The sequence below is a fragment of the Nicotiana tabacum genome, chromosome 11 (genome assembly GCF_000715075.1).
Source record: "Nicotiana tabacum cultivar K326 chromosome 11, ASM71507v2, whole genome shotgun sequence".
Taxonomy (NCBI): Eukaryota; Viridiplantae; Streptophyta; class Magnoliopsida; order Solanales; family Solanaceae; genus Nicotiana; species Nicotiana tabacum.
The window spans coordinates 7,794,685-7,813,971 of record NC_134090.1 but is presented as its reverse complement, the minus strand read 5'-3'; the positions used below and the strand labels follow the sequence as shown (position 1 = coordinate 7,813,971).

Sequence of the window (19,287 nt, the reverse complement as noted above, 5' to 3'; positions counted from 1 at the left end):
GCCTGATCTTTGAGGATCTTCAAGGAACCCCTCAATCCCGAACATCTGACCCGATTCCCGTCGTAGCTCATGATAGCTGTGGAACTGGGTGATATCCAATGACCTCCCAACACACCCCTAATTTGTATTACTAGATATCAAACTATTTTACGGCGACGATTGGTGGCTGTGAAAGGACAACCGACGAGAGAAAGTGATTTCTTAACCTAACTAGAACTCAATCAATGGGGGTTTATTTTCCCTTGAATGTAATGACAGAGGCTGCATAAATGCCGCTGCATCAATGGGGGTTTACTTAGAACTCAATCAATGGGGGTTTATTTTCCCGCCTCTGACGTGTAACATTACGATCGGGTCAGTGCTGACTGGATGGACACGTTAGCGAATGTGTAATACACGCGCGGATGGTCAAGGATAGAATGTGTTTATTAGTTATGAGTTTCACGAGTTTAAGTGTTTAAATGAGAAAGTCGAAAGTTCATATATCGGCTTTAAAATCGGCCGCAAGTTTGAGTGTCCAGGAAGTCATTTCGCCATAAAAATGTTTCAGTCAAGTTTTGATTGTCCCATTTAGAGAGCTAAGAGTGACCTTAAACCAAAGCACCCAACCCCAAGTTTTGCTCGTGGGTGCTCATTGTCATTATATAGCAAATTTTCAGAATTTCATATAAAATATACTGTTTCAGACTCTTAAACAATGGGTGCTTCAGCACCCACTCTATTGAACGTGGATCCGCCCATGCTCTTTCTAAAGACTCGAAGGACAAAATGAAAAGGAGCAGTAGAAATAAACAATAACAATACCGATATAGAAACAACAGTGATATAGTAAATTAAATGAAGCAAATCAAATAACAGGTAGGAATATAACTCTAGAAGAAAAAAAGAAATCTACAAGACTCATACTATTGCCGCTAGGATGACAAAGGAATACACCCAGTTACCCCCTAACCTTCTACCCTAATCCTCGGCCTCCACACCCTCCTAGTTAGGGTCATGTCGTTATTAAGCTGAAGTTGCGTCATGTCCTTCCTAATCACCCTGATACTTCTTAGGCCTACCTCTACCTCTCCTCATGCTCACCACAGCCAATCTCTCATAAGTAGATCTTCCTTCACCAAAAATCTTGAAGTCTTGGTAAGCTGATTTTTTTTTATAAATTGCTCTTAGATGATTACGTTACATTTCCTCCATTGGTAATTTAATACAATTCAACTCGATACTTAATAAATACTAAGGTAAGTATTAGGTTATTGGAAATCTAATAGTAGCTGATTTGCTGTTGAATCCAGCAAAAGTGTGAACAGCCGCTGAGCTGCTTTTAAGAGAGAAAATTACCCGATGTTGGTCAAATTTTTGAAGCTTATTAGCGGTAAAAGACAATGTGATTCTCATATGTGTTTTTTTGAATTTTCCTTTCCAATAACAAATTTGTATAATCCACTATATTCTTGAATTATTATTGGAAAGGTGTTGTTGCTCTAAAGAATGCAATTTATAGATATCAGGAGGAGATGGATGAGTGTCATTTGTGTACTATATGCAGATAATTTGAATGTTGCTTACCTTTGTGTTCTTGTTTATTTTCTGCAGATTCCTCTTGATGTTTATGATGCCACCTAGGACTACCGATCTACCTGAGAATGTTGTCAAAGCCATTCTGATGTGTTTGCCTTTGCAAGATGCGGTGAGGACGAGCATCTTATCAAAGAAATGGAGGTATAACTGGTGCAGACTTCCACAGTTGACACTTGATGATAAACTTTGGAAGACGACAGATAACTTTCCATCCTCTTCTATTAAGTTTGGATGCATTATGTACAACATTTTGACCCTTCATTTTGGACCAGTTACTAAGTTTACCCTCTCCATGTCTGAACTGAAAAAGTATCCTCAGATTGGCAGCTTGATATATTTCCTCTCTAGGAACGGTATTGAACATCTTGTTCTTCAATTTTCGGAGTGGAACCGATACAAATTGCCTCCATCATTTTTCACGTGTTTGCAGTTGAGGCATTTGACACTCCAAAATTGTTTAATATGTCCTCCACCAGCCTTCAAAGGATTTGGTATGTTAATTAGTCTGGAACTGTGTTATGTCTCAATTTCCTCTTAAGTCACTAGAAAGTTTAATCTCTTGTAGCCTGTTTCTTGAGAATTTAGTATTGAAAATCTCAGATACTGTAAACCACATTCAAATTAAAGCTCCCAATTTGAGATCCTTCGACTTCTCGGGCTGTATAAAACTTATTTCCTTAAACAATGTTCCTCTTCTTGCTAAGCTCTCTCTTTTGTATGGAGAATCTTTTGAGGAATCAGAAAAATGCGATCTTGACAAATGTTTTCAGTCACATCATGCCCTTGAGCATCTCCGCTTGGAATACGGGAGTGTCAAGTTAAGTGTTGCTTTAGAACTTTATTGTAATGCATTTTAATGGAATGTACCATCTTTTGGGATTTGAGTCATCTTGATTTTTTGTTTTATTTGTAGTTCTTGGTTGCTGAAGTACCAAGAAGGCTTTCCGTTTCTCTTAACCATCTTAAACGTCTTTGCGTATCTCTGGATGGACTAGACGATCTTTCATGTGCTCTTTGCTTGCTGCGAAGCTCCCCATATTTACAAGATCTTGAAGTGAAGGTTATTAATGAAGTTTATATTTCCCTTTTTCTTGTGCAACTGGTAAAGTAGTTGTCATGTGACCAAGAGGTCACTAGTTCGAGTCGTGGAAATAGCCTTTTGTATAAATGTAGGAGTTTTCTGAATATTAAGAGGGGATTCGAGAGAGAATAGGGGAATTTTCTGAATATTAAGAAAGATTTGAGGATTTTTCGGAACAGAAAAAAAAACATTCTGGAAATCTAAAGAGAGAGTAGTATACACCCGATATACAATCTGCATACACTGGATATACATAGGGGTCAAAATTTAAGGGTTAAACATTAACTGGTCTTTCAATCTAAAAAAGGTTCACTTTTTTTCTGCCCGTTGATTGTTGTTGGTGTTTCTAGATTTTTATTTGGTTTGTTCCTTGAGTTTGGTTGGTTATTTGCTACTACTTCACTGGTTATTGCTGGATTTTTTACTTGATTTTAAAATCTGTCACTGGTTTCTCGTTGCTGGTTGTTACTGGTTGCAGGGTGTTGCTGTTGTTGTATGCTACTGCATTTCTGCTGATCTTCCTCTTCTTTTGCTTCCAATATCAGGTACACAAATTGATACACTGGTTCTTGTAGAATGGAAACTGAAGCATAAATATGAAATGAAGAGTTGAAGTTCAGAATTTATCTTAGTTATATTCTGAATTTTAGTTGTATATGTACATTATTTAACTTCCTCTAATTAGAATCATGTAGTTGTTTGATATATATAATGGAACATCTGACAGTAGCTTAGTGGACGAATTGTCTATGTATGCTAGTTAAAAAGACTAATGGTGTAGTAGTGTTGTTCAGTTAGTTCGTTATGGTTTGATGATTATCATGTCTCAAAAAGCATGTTAGCTGATTTAGACTATTCTTAAACATTCAACAGTTAGCTTATTAAACAAATAGCCCGTTTCGGAACTTGTAGGAATATTGTTTAGCTAGATACTACTGGTTAATTTCAGCATATAAATGGTTTAGGATTAAAATTAGATTGCTAAGTTCTTTAATTTGGCAAACTGTGAGCATGTGTAGTATGATGTAACTAGGTAGTAACATGTGAATGAGATGGCCCGGGTCCAGTTTTGTACCATACACGTTGGGCCTGGGCCCGCATTGGCAACGGACTGCCCTGCTTGCATCATTTTCAGATTTTACGAATCACATTCGGAACCCAACTATAACAACTCGTAAGCATGTAAATAAATTAGGACCTTTTCTCTTTCATTTTTAGAGACAAATTTAACAGAAAAAATGTAGGATTATCCGTTTAAATAAACGAGATGAGCCTCGCCCAATAAAACGCACAAGTTGCGGGGCCCTCAATAATTGGTTAATAATTGTATAGACTTCGGGATCGGTCGTTTAGCAAATTTCACGGCCTTACCCAAAAATAATGATACGCTAGTCGCTTTAGGCGCGCTTTTAACAATTTACTTTCTTAAACTCGGGTGCACATTTATGTGACCCAAATTCAAATCTCAACAGAGTCGAAATGTGTCGATAACCACGGGTACATTGATGTGACGTGGTTCGAGATACGTTTTTCACACTGTTGTAATTCTCTGTTAAAAGAATAATAATAATAATAATAGCGGTAAAGAGTTTAAAGTTTGCACATAAGTTCATAATTGTATAAAATCAGATAATCAAGCCGAATATGACAGTTGAGCGACCGTGCTAGAACTACGGAACTCGGGAATGCCTAACACCTTCTCCCGGGTTAACAGAATTCCTTATCCAGATTTCCGGTGCGCAGATTGTTAAACAGAGTCATTCTTTTCCTCGATTCGGGATTAAAACCGGTGACTTGGGACACCATAAATCTCCCAAGTGGCGACTCTGAAATAAATAAATAAATCCCATTTCGATTGTTCTTTAATTGGAAAAACTTCCTTCCGCGCCCCTTTGCGGCGGCGCGGGCGGAAAAAAGAGGTGTGACAGCTCTGGCCAGGTGTCACACCTCCTTTTTCCGCTGCACCCCCGCTAAGGGACGTAAAGGGAGTTTTTCTAATTAAAATACAATCGAAACGGGATTTTATTTGAAGGTTTAGAGTCGCCACTTGGAAGATTTGTGGTGTCCCAAGTCACCGGTTGAATCCCGAATCGAGGAAAAGAATGACTCTGTTTAACAGTCTGCGCACCAGAAATCCGAATAAGGAATTCTGTTAACCCGGGAGAAGGTGTTAGGTATTCCTGAGTTCTGTGGTTCTAGCACGGTCGCTCAACTATCATATGCGGCTTATTAATCTGACTTTTAATACATTTTAAACTTATTGCATATTTTTAACTTTTATCACCCACTTTAACTTGATTATTTGTAATTATAGAATTGTCTTGAAACGAATTACGCGTACGTATATTCGTTTTATTTTTACTTTTTTTTATGTAAGGAATAATTGGTTAATAATTGTATAGACTTCGGGATCGGTCGTTTAGCAAATTTCACGGCCTTACCCAAAATAATGATACGCTAGTCGCTTTAGGCGCGCCTTTAACAATTTACTTTCTTAAACTCGGGTGCACATTTATGTGACCCAAATCCAAATCTCAACAGAGTCGAAATGTGTTGATAACCACGGGTACATTGATGTGACGTGGTTCGAGATACGTTTTTCACAATGTTGTAATTCTCTGTTAAAATAATAATAATAAAAAAAATAATAATAATAATAATAATAAAAGCGGTAAAGAGTTTAAAGTTTGCACATAAGTTCATAATTGTATAAAATCAGATAATCAAGCCGAATATGACAGTTGAGCGACCGTGCTAGAACCACGGAACTCGGGAATGCCTAACACCTTCTCCCGGGTTAACAGAATTCCTTATCCGAATTTCTGGTGCGCAGACTGTTAAACAGAGTCATTCTTTTCCTCGATTCGGGATTCAACCGGTGACTTGGGACACCACAAATCTCCCAAGTGGCGACTCTGATCCTTAAATAATAAATCCCGTTTCGATTGTCCTTTAATTGGAAAAACTCCCTTCCGCGCCCCTTTGCGACGGCGCGGGCGAAAAAGGAGGTGTGACACCTAAACACTCACGCAAGTGTACGCGATCGACAAGTAATATAGTAACAAGTAAAGTATCGTTCCCACGAGGACTTGTGATTAACTTATCAACTGATGCAAACTCAAACAATGATCGATTTAAGCTAATTCATTACAAAATACATAAATAAACAACTTAAAACTTTGATTGGTAATTTAACAATAATACTACACAAAGTTACTACACCACTTATATAATTTTCTTTTAACAATTGATAAGAGAGATATTCCGGGGTCACGGACTTGCTAGAGATCATTATACGCTTTTAGCTTAAAGATAATTTATTGAATTATCTAGGTTATTGATTATAGGGTTAATATTACCCATAAGAATCTGTCAATTTCTTATGCGCCTATTCAAGTTAAATTAATACCTATATTTCTATGGTATTACTATTAACTCAAATGCATTTACAAATCCTATTTCTCAACCAAGCAAGGCAATTAAGTATAGTTCTATCTTAATTGTGAATCTTTCACCCGATGCCCAGGATCCGGATCTTGCTCTATTTGATTCTATATGCAATCAAGAATTTTCTTTTTCAAGTTTAATTCAAGATTCGTAAATAGTATTTCACTGTTAGCTACGCAGTAAAATAATTAACAACAGAATCAAATAAATAACCCATAATGATAAATTCAAGATCATCAATTTAAGCTTCAAACAACATAATCATCTAACACCCATAACCCCATAATACTTGGGTTTTTAGCTACTCATAATTATACAAATATCAACAATAAAAGTCTTAAACATAATATAAGTAAATACAAGAAGAAAGTTTAGAAAAACTCTTTTAAGTTCTTGCTTCAAGATTGTAATCCCCTTCTTTTCTTCACTTCAAGATTGAGTCATCTCTTCACTTTCTCTCTCTAAAATTATTTCTTCCTCTAAAAATCTGATCTCCTCAATAATAGAGTTTTTGCTTTATGTAAATTGAGTGGGATTAAGAAGGAATTCCAATTTTACCCCTTAAACAAACTTTTCCGAAATCTGGACTAGCGCGACCGTGCATCTGATCGCGCTAGTCCAGTTGTCCCATGCTCTTGATTCTTTTCTTGTTCTTCCACCATAATTAGTTCCAAGGGGTTTTTATTGCTCCAAAATGGTTCCAATCATATTTGATTTACGTAATATAGGCTTCTTTACCTGAAATATATACAATTCACTATTAAAGCCCATAATTCATCAATTAATCACAATATATCATTGGAATATCATCAAGCAGAAGCATAAACAATAGCTAAATCACCTAGATTTCGCTTATTATCAACACCCCACACTTAATCCATTGCTAGTCCTCGAGCAATCAAACTATTATATTAGAACTATCTCTAAAGATCCCTTCACTCAACCATTTCCCTTAACGCATTACACCGAGAACAATGTACATATGTTGCTCCTAGCAGCGAACAATCCTAGCTTTAAAGTTGAATCTCAAGTGCCATGCATATTCAAACTTCCTCAACTTGCTCTACACAAAAATCAAGAATTGCTTTTTCGTCACAAATCATATGCCCTCACCATCACACCAACAAAAGAGATTTGGAATTTATTCTGCACATTCAAATCATTTACTTACATAAATCAATGAAAGCACTCACTCTCATAATAGAAGCCTCATACATGCAATTGGTACCATAAGCTTGCCCGTAATGTAAATTTTTACTAATGTAGGCTAGCTCAATTCAAAATCAATCAGGACTTTTTCATGATTGTAATGTGGGCTAAGGGACAGGTAGGAAATATTTAGGAATAGTGACTAACTTCCCTAAGCACTTTAACACATCACATGTTACTTTCATTTATCCAACCCATTTTTTTATTCACAAAGAATATATCACCCAAATATTCCCCCTTTTTGTTTTCAACACCCAATTAATTTTTTACCCACTAGCTGGAACAAAACCTCATGTATTTATTCATTCAAGTTCAGCTAATGGTGTATATGTTACAAAACAAGTGCATTTTCTAACTTTTCATTTGCTCCACTAAAAAGCCACCCCACACTTAATTCCTTCTTAATTCTTTTAGCATACTTTTCACAATTAAAGTGCTTTAAGAGGAAAAATGTTCAAAACAAGATCAATGAAGAACAAAAGGATATAGGCTTGTAATGTGGTTGCCAAACAAAAGTTTATAGGCTCAATAGGGTTAACTAGAGATAAATTTTATTTGTGATAAGCAATTAAGCTCAAAAGGGTCAAAGAAAGCCTAAAATTATTTTTCAAATCGAACATCACCTAATATTTCGCTTTAATTCACATACCGGACAAGTTCTAGACACAAATACAATGCATGGACTACACAATTCTCACCACACATGGCATATAACTCATTCAGATTAGCTCATCAAGACACTTCATTATGAGCAGTCAATTCAGTAACACACATACAATTTAAGGCACTTTCAATGAGATTCAACAATTAAGACTAAGCGCGTTACACTCTAGGGTCTATTGCGTTCAGGTGTGTCAACGCTATGAGTTCACTTTTCTATAGCTTATAACTCCTTATTTTAGTCTAAAAATAAAAAATATAAAAACATAAATTAAAAACTACCTATGCTCGGTTCAAGATAAACCCTTGGAAAAGAACCGTGGCTTAAAGAAAAACCAAGGGGAAGTTGTTACATTATCCTAAAAATACAAATAAAATTAAAAATCTTTTTGTTGTTTTCTATATACTCATTCCCTCAAGACCTCCTTTTGAAAGAAATCCTTCATCAGGCTGAGCCATATCAAACAAAAGTTTTTTTTCCCATAATTTTTAAATTCTACTACTCCACTTGGCTAACTATCTAGCCAAACAATACGAAACAAACAACCTAATTTAACTGAAATAGCATAAACAACTTACATAATGTACCAATCCAACAAAAACAAACCACACAATTCAAAATAATCCTACAATCCATAATAGTTAAAATAACCCCACACCCCACACTTAAACTTTAGGCATGTCCTCATGACTTTCATTGCTAAAAAGAAAAGAGGCAAAGATACTCCCCGAAATTTCATTCCTGATATGAGACAGTGTCAGGATTCACATTACATGCATGCCCCAATTTTCTAAGCCAGCCCATAAATTTTTTCTCCGATTTGACTTGTCGGTCAGCTATCTCCTCTACACGGTTGCCCAACCCAGTCATAGTGATGCGAAGATCCTCCACCTCTTTTTCCAATGTGTTTTGACGAGGCAATCTGGTAGATCGAGAAGATGAAGCTGCTTGTGATAGTGTTGCTATTGGCGCTACTTGTGATGCTGATCTTGACAGTTTTGCAGCTGATGCACGGGGTGCTTCTGGCTGCACCTCACTTTCAACATTCATTGCCTCATTTTCCTCCTCATCGTCATCGTCGTCATCATCATCAGAGATGCTTGATTCTACCACCTCTACTACCTCCGGTTCTTTCCTCGTTGTCACTTTATCAGCTCGGAACTTGCTTTCCTTTCCAACCAACCCATCAGCAGGTTGATATTCTGGCACACTAGCAGCCTTGCATAGTTGAGTAACTAGTGAAGGGAAAAAGAACCCATACCTCTTGATTTTGCTGCGGGTGAACATATCATCATACATGACTTTAGCTACGTCAAAGTCGTGACCACTAACAAAACACCAGACAAGACAAGCTCGGGGGCCATTGACCTCCGTTTTATTGTGTGATGGGATCAATCGGGTGCATATGAGATGCAACCAACACTTTGCTTCAAATATAAGTGCATTAGAATGAAAATTTTGCCCATAAGTCATCCATGAAACTTCTTTGCCAGGTGCCAAGATGGTCTCAAAGAATCTTGCCCAAATTTCGTATGTGGGGTTCTTACCATAGTTATAGAAGTCATTATACTCCTATGGAGGTGCAGACAGCTGGTAAGCAGTACAAATCACCTCGAGTGAAGCATTCACTTCTCTTCGGCGCACTGTAACTATTCCATTGGTATGCTCTGGAGCATTGGCATAAAATTCTCTTACAACCATGAGATTTGCCTCACCGGGTTCGTTGACGAATGTGTGCAAGCCCCTTCTCAGCAACTCATCGTGCATACGAGGGCATAACCGCTGAAGTTTTCTCATGTCAACACCTCTTTCAGGAATTGGCTTCTTTTCAGCTTTTTCTACAAATCGGTCCTGAGCCTTGGCCGAAACAAACTTTGTATTATCAAATGGGCGTGCAATTGCTGCCCCTGTTGACCTAGCTCTGCCTGCCTGGTTGCTCGATGAAGCACTTGTGGTACATATTTTCCTAGAGTTAGTTATGGTACCTGCAGAACAATAACATATTAACACAGCCCAATCCAAAATTTGCGACTCAATGGGGTTACTTAGACTTCACACTCATCATTGGTCACAAACTACATTTGCTTATTCATTTGGGCTTTTCCACAAACATATTGTATGCATTGTAATTAACAAAGTAAAACAAAAACAAAAAGAAAAAGAAAATTAAAAAAAAAACGAAAAAAGAAAAAAAAAATTCTGCACTAGAGCGGTCATATGCGCGGCCGCGCACCTGGGCGATTTCTGATTTTTTTTTTCAAATAAACAATAATCATCCTTATTCACCCATAAAACATCACCAATCAAGTGGGTCTCCACCCCACTCTCATCAACCAACAACACTCCAAAGTATTTCACTAATTTATACATACAATTTATGTACAACTAATGAAACATATGTATAAAAACTTCAACAATAAAATCTGAAAAATAACAATAAAAATAAAAGATGACAAGAAAGAAGAAATTAAAACTAATTTCTTACTAGTGTTTCAACTAATGTTATCAAATATCTACATAAAAATCAACTTTAACAACTATAATTAATTTATTTGCATATAAACAAAATCTGAAAAAGAAAAGAAAGGAAAAAAAATTAGAAAAATAAAAGAAAAAGAAACAAGAGTTCATACCTTTGTTGGAAGAGAATGGTGAAGAAGATGAATGTGAAGATGGAGAAGAAGATTTTGATGGGGGATCGTTTGGGTTTGGTTTTTTAAGGGTTGGGTTTGTTTGGAAGAAAATGGTGAAGAAAGGTTTGGAGAAGAGAAGGGTTTTGAAGAGGGGAGGGATTATTGAGAAGAGAAAGGTTTGGAAAGGTTTGGGATTATTGAAGAGGGGAGGGTTTTCAGATGAAGGGTAATTGGGGGGGGGGGGGTAGGATAGTAATTTACTTAACAAAGTAAAACAAAAAGAAAAAGAAAAAAAATCTGCACTAGAGCGGGCATATGCGCGGCCGCACTAGTCAGATGCGCGGCCAAGACAGAGAGCATCTCAACTTAGCGCGGTCAAACGCGCGGCCGCGCACCTGGGCGATTTTCGTTTTTTTTTTTAAATTCTTACCTTAGCATCCACCCTTGTTCACCTGCATTTATTATTACACAAAATAAAAAAATTGTATATTCACAAATACCACAATCATTAGGTTGCCTCCCAACCAACGCCTTATTTTACGTCGCGGCACGATGCCATATTGCATTATACATCAATTAAATCTACTGAGGTTTTGTGACGTTGAATGTCACCACCCCAATAGTGTTTAATTCGTTGACCATTTACCAAGAACGTGCCTGTTGAACTCATGTTTCGCAATTCAACTGTTCCATGAGGAGTTACACTTACTACAACAAAGGGCCTGCCCAACGGGACTTAAGCTTTCCAGGAAAAAGCTTTAGCCTTGAGTTGAACAAGAGAACTTCTTGACCCGGCTCAAACTCACGATGTTGAATGTGTTTGTCGTGCCACTTCTTGGTCTTTTCTTTATATAACTTGGCATTTTCATAAGCATGCAACCGAAACTCATCAAGTTCATTGAGTTGTAGCAGTCTTTTTTCTCCAGCTAAGTCCATATTCATATTTAGCTTTTTGATTGCCCAATAAGCTTTATGTTCTATCTCAACAGGCAAATGACATGCTTTTCCATAAACCAACCTGTATGGAGAAGTACCTATTGGAGTCTTGTATGCAGTTCGGTAAGCCCACAATGCATCTTCTAACTTACCGGACCAATCTTTCCTATTTGCGCTCACAGTTTTCTCCAAAATCTATTTTACCTCCCTGTTTGACACTTCAACTTGACCACTCGTTTGAGGGTGATATGCAGTAGCAACCTTGTGTCTTACACCATATTTTGCTAGAACATTTTTCAACAATTTGTTGCAAAAGTGTGTTCCTCCATCACTTATCAACACCATTGGAGTTCCAAAACGTGTAAAAATGTGATTCTTCACAAAACTTACCACTACCTTCGCATCATTAGTAGGAAGAGCAATGGCCTCAACCTACTTAGACACATAATCCACTGCAACCAAAATATATCTGTGCCCATTAGAATACGGAAATGGTCCCATGAAATCTATTCCCCAGACATCAAAGAGCTCTACTGCCAAAATATTTTGTAAAGTCATCTCGTGCTTTTTCGTGATCGTTCCGGTTCTTTGGCACCTATCACAATTTTTAACAAAAGCATGTGCATCTTTAAATAATTTTGGCCAGTAAAAACCTGATTGCAAAACCTTTTGTGTAGTTCTGTCTCCACTATGATGACATCCATAAAGAGAAGAATGACAGTCATGCAATATTGCATTCATCTCCTCCTCAGGGACACACCTTCTTACCAATTGATCTGTGCATTGCTTGTATAGAAAAGGCTCGTCCCACATGTAGAATCTCACATCATGTAAGAACCTTCTTCTATGGTCAGCTGTGAATTCTGGTGGAGTCACCCCACTTGCAATGAAATTCACATAATCAGCATACCATGGGGTTTCATCCGAAGTGATGGCTAGCAAATGTTCGTCAGGGAATGTTTCTTTGATTGATTCTCCTTGAGTGACATGACCTCTATTTTCCAGCCTGGATAAATGATCTGCAACCTGATTTTCTGTTCCCTTTCGATCTCGAATCTCCAAATCAAATTCCTGCAAAAGAAGAACCCATCGAATTAACCTTGGCTTGGCATCTTTCTTTGCAAACAAATACCTTATAGCTGAGTGATCTGTGTAAACTATGACTTTGGTCCCCACTAGATAGGACCTAAACTTATAAAATGCCCATACTACTGCGAGCAACTCTTTTTCAGTAACAGTGTAATTCATTTGAGCTGGATTAAGAGTTCTACTCGCATAGTGAATGGAATAAAATATTTTCTCTTTCCGCTGCCCTAAAACAGCTCCAATGACTATATCACTTGCATCACACATCAATTCAAATGGAAGTTTCCAATTTGGAGCAATGATAATCGGTGCAGTAACTAATCTTCGTTTCAGCTCATCAAATGCTTTCAGACAAGCATCATCAAACTTGAAGGATGTATCTTTCTCAAGAAGCCTACACAAAGGAGATGCAATTTTTGAAAAATCTTTAATGAAACGACGGTAAAAACCCGCATGGCCTAAGAAACTGCGAATGCCTCTAACTGATGTCGGTGGAGGTAATTTTTCAATTGCTTCCACCTTTGCTTTATCCACCTGCAATCCATTCTTGGACACTTTATGCCCTAGGACTATGCCTTCTCGTACCATGAAATGACATTTTTCCCAATTTAGTACCAAATTTGTTTCTTCATACCTAGCAAGGACCTTATCAAGATTCATTAAACATTCATCAAAAGAACATCCAAATACAGAAAAATCATCCATAAATACTTCCACAAATCTTTCAACCATATCAGTAAAAATCGCCATCATACACCTTTGAAAAGTCACAGGTGCATTGCAAAGACCAAATGGCATTCTTTTAAATGCATATGTCCCATAGGGACATGTAAATGTGGCCTTCTCTTGGTCTTCTGGGGCTATAACAATCTGATTATATTCCGAGTAGCCATCCAAAAAACAGTAGTATTCTTGCCCGGCTAATCTGTCAAGCATTTGGTCAATGAAGTGAAGGGGAAAATGGTCTTTTCGGGTGGCATTATTCAATTTTCTATAATCTATGCAAATCCTCCACCTAGTAACAGTTCTAATGGGAATCAGATCATTGTTTTCATTTGTCACTACGGTCATTCCTCCTTTCTTTGGAACACATTGGACTGGACTTACCCATTTGCTATCAGATATTGGAAATACAATATCTGCATCAAGCCATTTAATCACTTCTTTTCTTACCACCTCTTTCATGTTCGGATTTAGGCGGCATTGTTGTTCCATGCTTGGCTTGTGCCCTTCCTCCATGAGAATTTTATGCATGCAAAAAGCTGGACTAATACCTCTTATGTCAGACATTGTCCACCCAATTGCTCTTTTATGCTCACGTAGTACTCTTAACAATTTCTCTTCCTGCAATTCAGACAAGTCAGCAAAAATAATAATAGGTAACATTTCAGAACTACCCAAATAAGCATAATGAAGGAAAGAAGGTAAAGGCTTTAATTCCAATTTGGGAGTTTCTTCAACTGAGGGCTTCAGAGGAGGACCATCTGGCCTGTTCAAAGGTTTAAAGGGGTTTAAACCTTTTATATATTCACATGTTGCATTCAAAGTATGTTTCATCTCCTCAACCTCATCATTAATCTCCAAACTCTCAAACAACACAATTGTTTTTTCTAAAGAATCCTTTAAATATACACTTGGGGTAATAAGTTGTTCATCAATCTCCATGACAGATATCATAGACAATTCTTCATAATGGCGAGGAAGTTGAATTGCTTTATATACATTAAAAACAGCTTCCTCGTTGTCAACTCTCATGATCATATTTCCTTCTCTTACTTTAATTATAGCATCACCTGTAGCCAAGAGAGGTCTTCCCAATATAATAGGAACTTTTTCATCGGCCTGAAAATCCAAGATAATGAAATCAGCCGGGAAAATAAATTTCCCAATTTTCAGTAGCACATCTTCAATCACCCCTTCCGAGTAAGCTATGGACCTGTCTGCTAGTTGCAACATCACAGTGGTGGGTTTTGGAGCCCCCAAACCCAATTGTTTGTACAAAGACAATGGAATCAAATTTATGCTTGCTCCTAAATCACAAAGTGCATGGCCTACATCAACATTGCCTATTCTCACAAGGATAGTAAAGCTGCCAGGGTCCTTAAGCTTTTGAGGAAGCTTATTTTGGACCCTTGAAGTGCACTCCTCAGTAAGTGCAACTGTTTCAAATTCAGTCAGTCTCCTCTTGTTAGCCACAATGTCTTTTATGTATTTGGCATATTTTGGAATATCACGAATCACATCTACCAACGGAATATTCAATTGAATCTGACTCAACAAAGAGAGAAATTTGTTGAACATGTGATCGTCATTCTTTTTCTGCAATCTTTATGGAAAAGGTGGTGGTGGCCTTGGAACATTCATAGGTGCTGAAATTGTATCATCTTTCTTTACTTCCTGTGTTGCTTTGGGAATCAATTCACCCTTAGGTACAGGCTTGTCTTTTCTCTTCTTTGGAACTTCTTCTAATTCCCTTCCAGTTCTAAGTGTAATTGCACTAACTTGCGGATTTTTCTCTGTATCACTTGGAAGAGCACCTGCAGGCCTAGTATTTTGATTTGCAACTAGTTGTCCCAATTGTCTTTCAAGATTTCTAAAATCAGTTCTGAGTTGTTGGTTGTCATGCAACAATTTCTTCAACAAATCATTTGTATTTTCTTCTACCTGTTGGGGTGGCCTATGTGGTTGATTAAAATTTCCTTGGGGTCTATATTGATTCTGATTTGATTGATTTCCACTCCAAGAGAAATTAAGATGATTCCTCCAATTTGCATTGTAAGTGTTCCCATATTGTGCATGTTGGTTCATCGGACCTCTGCTTTGTTGCTCCACATAATAAATAGATTCTAGATTCGTTGGGCACATGTCACTTGTGTGATTATCACCACACATTTCACAAAAAATCGACATTTGTTGAACATGTTGCATTTGTTGTGTTTGGTTCATTGTCATTCTATTCATTTGATTCGCCAATTTTGCTATATCTGCTCTCATGGCGGAAAAGTCATCAAGTTCAAGTACCCCTGCTGCTTTTTGTTTCATTGCTCTCCTTGGTTCTCCCTCACCTTGCCAATTATGATCATTAGCAGTGAAGTTGTTTAGCAAAAGTTGTATTTCACTATATGGCCTGGCCATGCAACTACCTCCACAAGCTGAATCAAGATTCATTTTTGAAGTCTCATCTAATCCATCAACAAAAGTATGGCCCAATACCTCATCAGTTTGACAATGATGTGGGCAGTCTCGAAGTAATTTCTTGTATCTTTCCCAAGCTTGGCGAAGAGTTTCACCATCCCGTTGTTGAAACCCAAGAATCTGACTCCGCAAAGACTTTGTCTTTTTAGTGGGGAAAAACTTGATTAAGAATTTCTTTGCTAAATCATCCCAAGTATGGATTGAATTAGCAGGCTCCTTCTGCAACCATTCTTTAGCTTCCCCCAGCAATGAAAACGGAAACAAGGTCAGCCTGACATAGTCCTTGGAAACATTTGGATAGTTGTAAGTATCAATGATTTCCAAAAAATTCTGAATGTGCCTTTGCGGGTCTTCATGAGATAGACCTATATATTGCCCGGTGGACTGAATCAGCTGTACCATGTACTGTTTAAGCTCAAAGTGACCAGTGATATCAGGCTTCACAATAGCCTGAGTCATATTAGCAAGATTTGGCCTTGCAGCTTCTATCACCGGACGCCCTCCATTGCCTGCCATCACTGTTGGCTGTGGTTGAACTAAGATGTCCAACGCTCTTTCTGTTTTGTATCTAGCTTCCAACTCTTTCCTTGCCTTATGAAGTGTCCTTTCAATTTCAGGATCAAGAGGGAAGAGATTGTTTGTGCTTCTACTCCTCCGCATTCAAAAGAAGAGCCTGCGTGACACAAACAAAGTGAACTGAAAATTAATGCTTAAACCAATAGCTGATAAAAGCTTAACTCAGTCAAGTAGCTAATTTCCAAGTCCCCGACAACGGCGCCAAAAACTTGTTGCGACCTAAACACTCACGCAAGTGTACGCGATCGACAAGTAATATAGTAACAAGTAAAGTATCGTTCCCACGAGGACTTGTGATTAACTTATCAACTGATGCAAACTCAAACAATTATCGATTTAAGCTAATTCATTACAAAATACATAAATAACCAACTTAAAACTTGACTGGTAATTTAACAATAATACTACACAAAGTTACTACACCACTTATATAATTTTCTTTTAACAATTAATAAGAGAGATATTTCGGGGTCATGGGCTTGCTAGAGATCATGATACGCTTTTAGCTTAAAGATAATTTATTGAATTATCTAGGTTATTGATTATAGGGTTAATAATACCCATAAGAATATGTTAATTTCTTATGCGCCTATTCAAGTTAAATTAATACCTATATTTCTATGGTATTAATATTAACTCAAATGCATTTACAAATCCTATTTCTCAACCAAGCAAGACAATTAAGTATAGTTCTATCTTAATTGCGAATCTTTCACCCGATGCCCAAGATCCGGATCTTGCTCTATTTGATTCTATATGCAATCAAGAATTTCCTTTTTCAAGTTTAATTCAAGATTCGTAAATAGTATTTCACTGTTAGCTACGCAGTAAAATAATTAACAATAGAATCAAATAAACAACCCATAATGATAAATTCAAGATCATCAATTTAAGCTTCAAACAACATAATCATCTAACACCCATAACCCCAGAATACTTGGGTTTTTAGCTACTCATAATTATACAAATATCAACAATAAAAGTCTTAAACATAATATAAGTAAATACAAGAAGAAAGTTTAGAAAAACTCTTTTAAGTTCTTGCTTCAAGATTGTAATCCCCTTCTTTTCTTCACTTCAAGATTGAGTCCTCTCTTCACTTTCTCTCTCTAAAATTATTTCTTCCTCTAAAAATCTGATCTCCTCAATAATGGAGTTTTTGCTTTATGTAAATTGAGTGGGATTAAGAAGGAATTCCAATTTTACCCCTTAAACAAACTTTTCCGAAATCTGGACTAGCGCGGCCGCGCATCTGACCGCGCTAGTCCAGTTGTCCCATGCTCTTGATTCTTTTCTTGTTCTTCCACCATAATTAGTTCCGAGGGGTTTTTATTGCTCCAAAATGGTTCCAATCATATGTGATTTACGTAATATAGGCTTCTTTACCTGAAATATATACAATTCACTATTAAAGCCCATAATTCATCAATTAATCACAATATATCATTGGAATATCATCAAGCAGAAGCATAAACAATAGCTAAATCACCTAGATTTCGCTTATTATCAGTTGCGTACAATAGACCCTTGTGGTCCAGTCTTTCTCCGGACCCTGCACACTGGGCTGCCCCTCTTCTTTTCTTTTGTATGTAATGACGGCTTCCTTATTTTCATGCTCATTAGATCTTCAATCTTCTTAATCTTTCTTAGGTATCTATGGATGAATTGGATGATGAAGCTGATGACATTTCTACAAGCTTTTCAGATGTGACATTGAATCATGTTCGGACAGTTAAAGTTAAAGGAATAACAGGCACAAAGCTTGATATGCAGCTTATCAAGCTTCTATTGGCAAAATCCCCAATGCTTGTGAGAATGCTAATTGAGCCAGACCTATATTGGGTAAACAAAGAAAAAGGAGCGGAGATACTTGCAGAGTTATCAACATTTCAGCGGGCATCGCGTAAAGCTGAATTGTATGTCAGCTAGAAAGAAAATGGAGTTGATTTAGGAGAATGCAGTAGTATATGGATGTCTTTTTCCCGGTAGAGAGTAGTATTTTTGTGACTTGGATATGAACCTAAACTTTGGCTGTTTACTTTCTGTGTTGGTTTGGTTCTCTACTTTGCCTCTGTCTCGCCAGTTAGGGGCAAGGTTTGTGTACACACTAGCTTTCCCAGACCCCACTAGTGAAATTATACTGATTTTGAATATGTTGTTTTTGTTGTTGGTGGTGGTTTGGTTCTCTACTTCGATAGGAAAAATTCCTTTAGCGGGTTCTCCTAACAAAGTCTATTCCTGTAATGGAGAGGTTCAACAATTGCAAAAGCGATTAGTGTTACTACTACATCGATATTTGTTACTGTCTTATTCAATTTTAACTTCCATAACATTTCAACCAAACTTCATGATTTGATTAAATCTACACGTTCATAAAATTTTACGTAGACTACTTCTTGCTTTAGATGATTGCACGCAAAAATCTTTGATACCTCAGTGAATATTTTGGTCTAATACTTCATCTTCACTGATGAGTAAGCTTTTCATGGCTAAGAACTTGAAAGCTTGCGCCATATCTTATCCCACTGCTTATCCTTCAATCGATTAGGGGTTGTTTCGTTGGGAAACATGTTGTTTCAGGATTAATTCTCCTATAATTATTTTTGGAACTCCAGAAAAACTCGCAGCGACTAGGCAAATCTTGTGCGACAGGCTCGACCCAGAAGGCATTAAGGGAGGATCGATCCCAGGTCATCTACATGGATGACCGCCCTTCAAACCAACTGGCCATCCGCGAAGGGATTCGCCTGTAATTATTATTCCACCCTTTCATAAAGATAAAAATAATACTACAATTCTAGGATAACTAATCTCGTTATACTACAATTTTATTCTATTCAAACATAGAATGAACTCACCTCAAATTTAATCTCAAAATTAATTAT

At 37.2% G+C, this 19,287-nt stretch overlaps 1 pseudogene; it reads left to right on the top strand.

Annotated features, from left to right (window-relative positions):
• Positions 1 to 1,609: 1,609 nt before the first annotated feature.
• LOC107772830 (F-box/FBD/LRR-repeat protein At1g13570-like) lies at positions 1,610 to 18,348 on the top strand (annotated as a pseudogene).
• Positions 18,349 to 19,287: the final 939 nt, after the last annotated feature.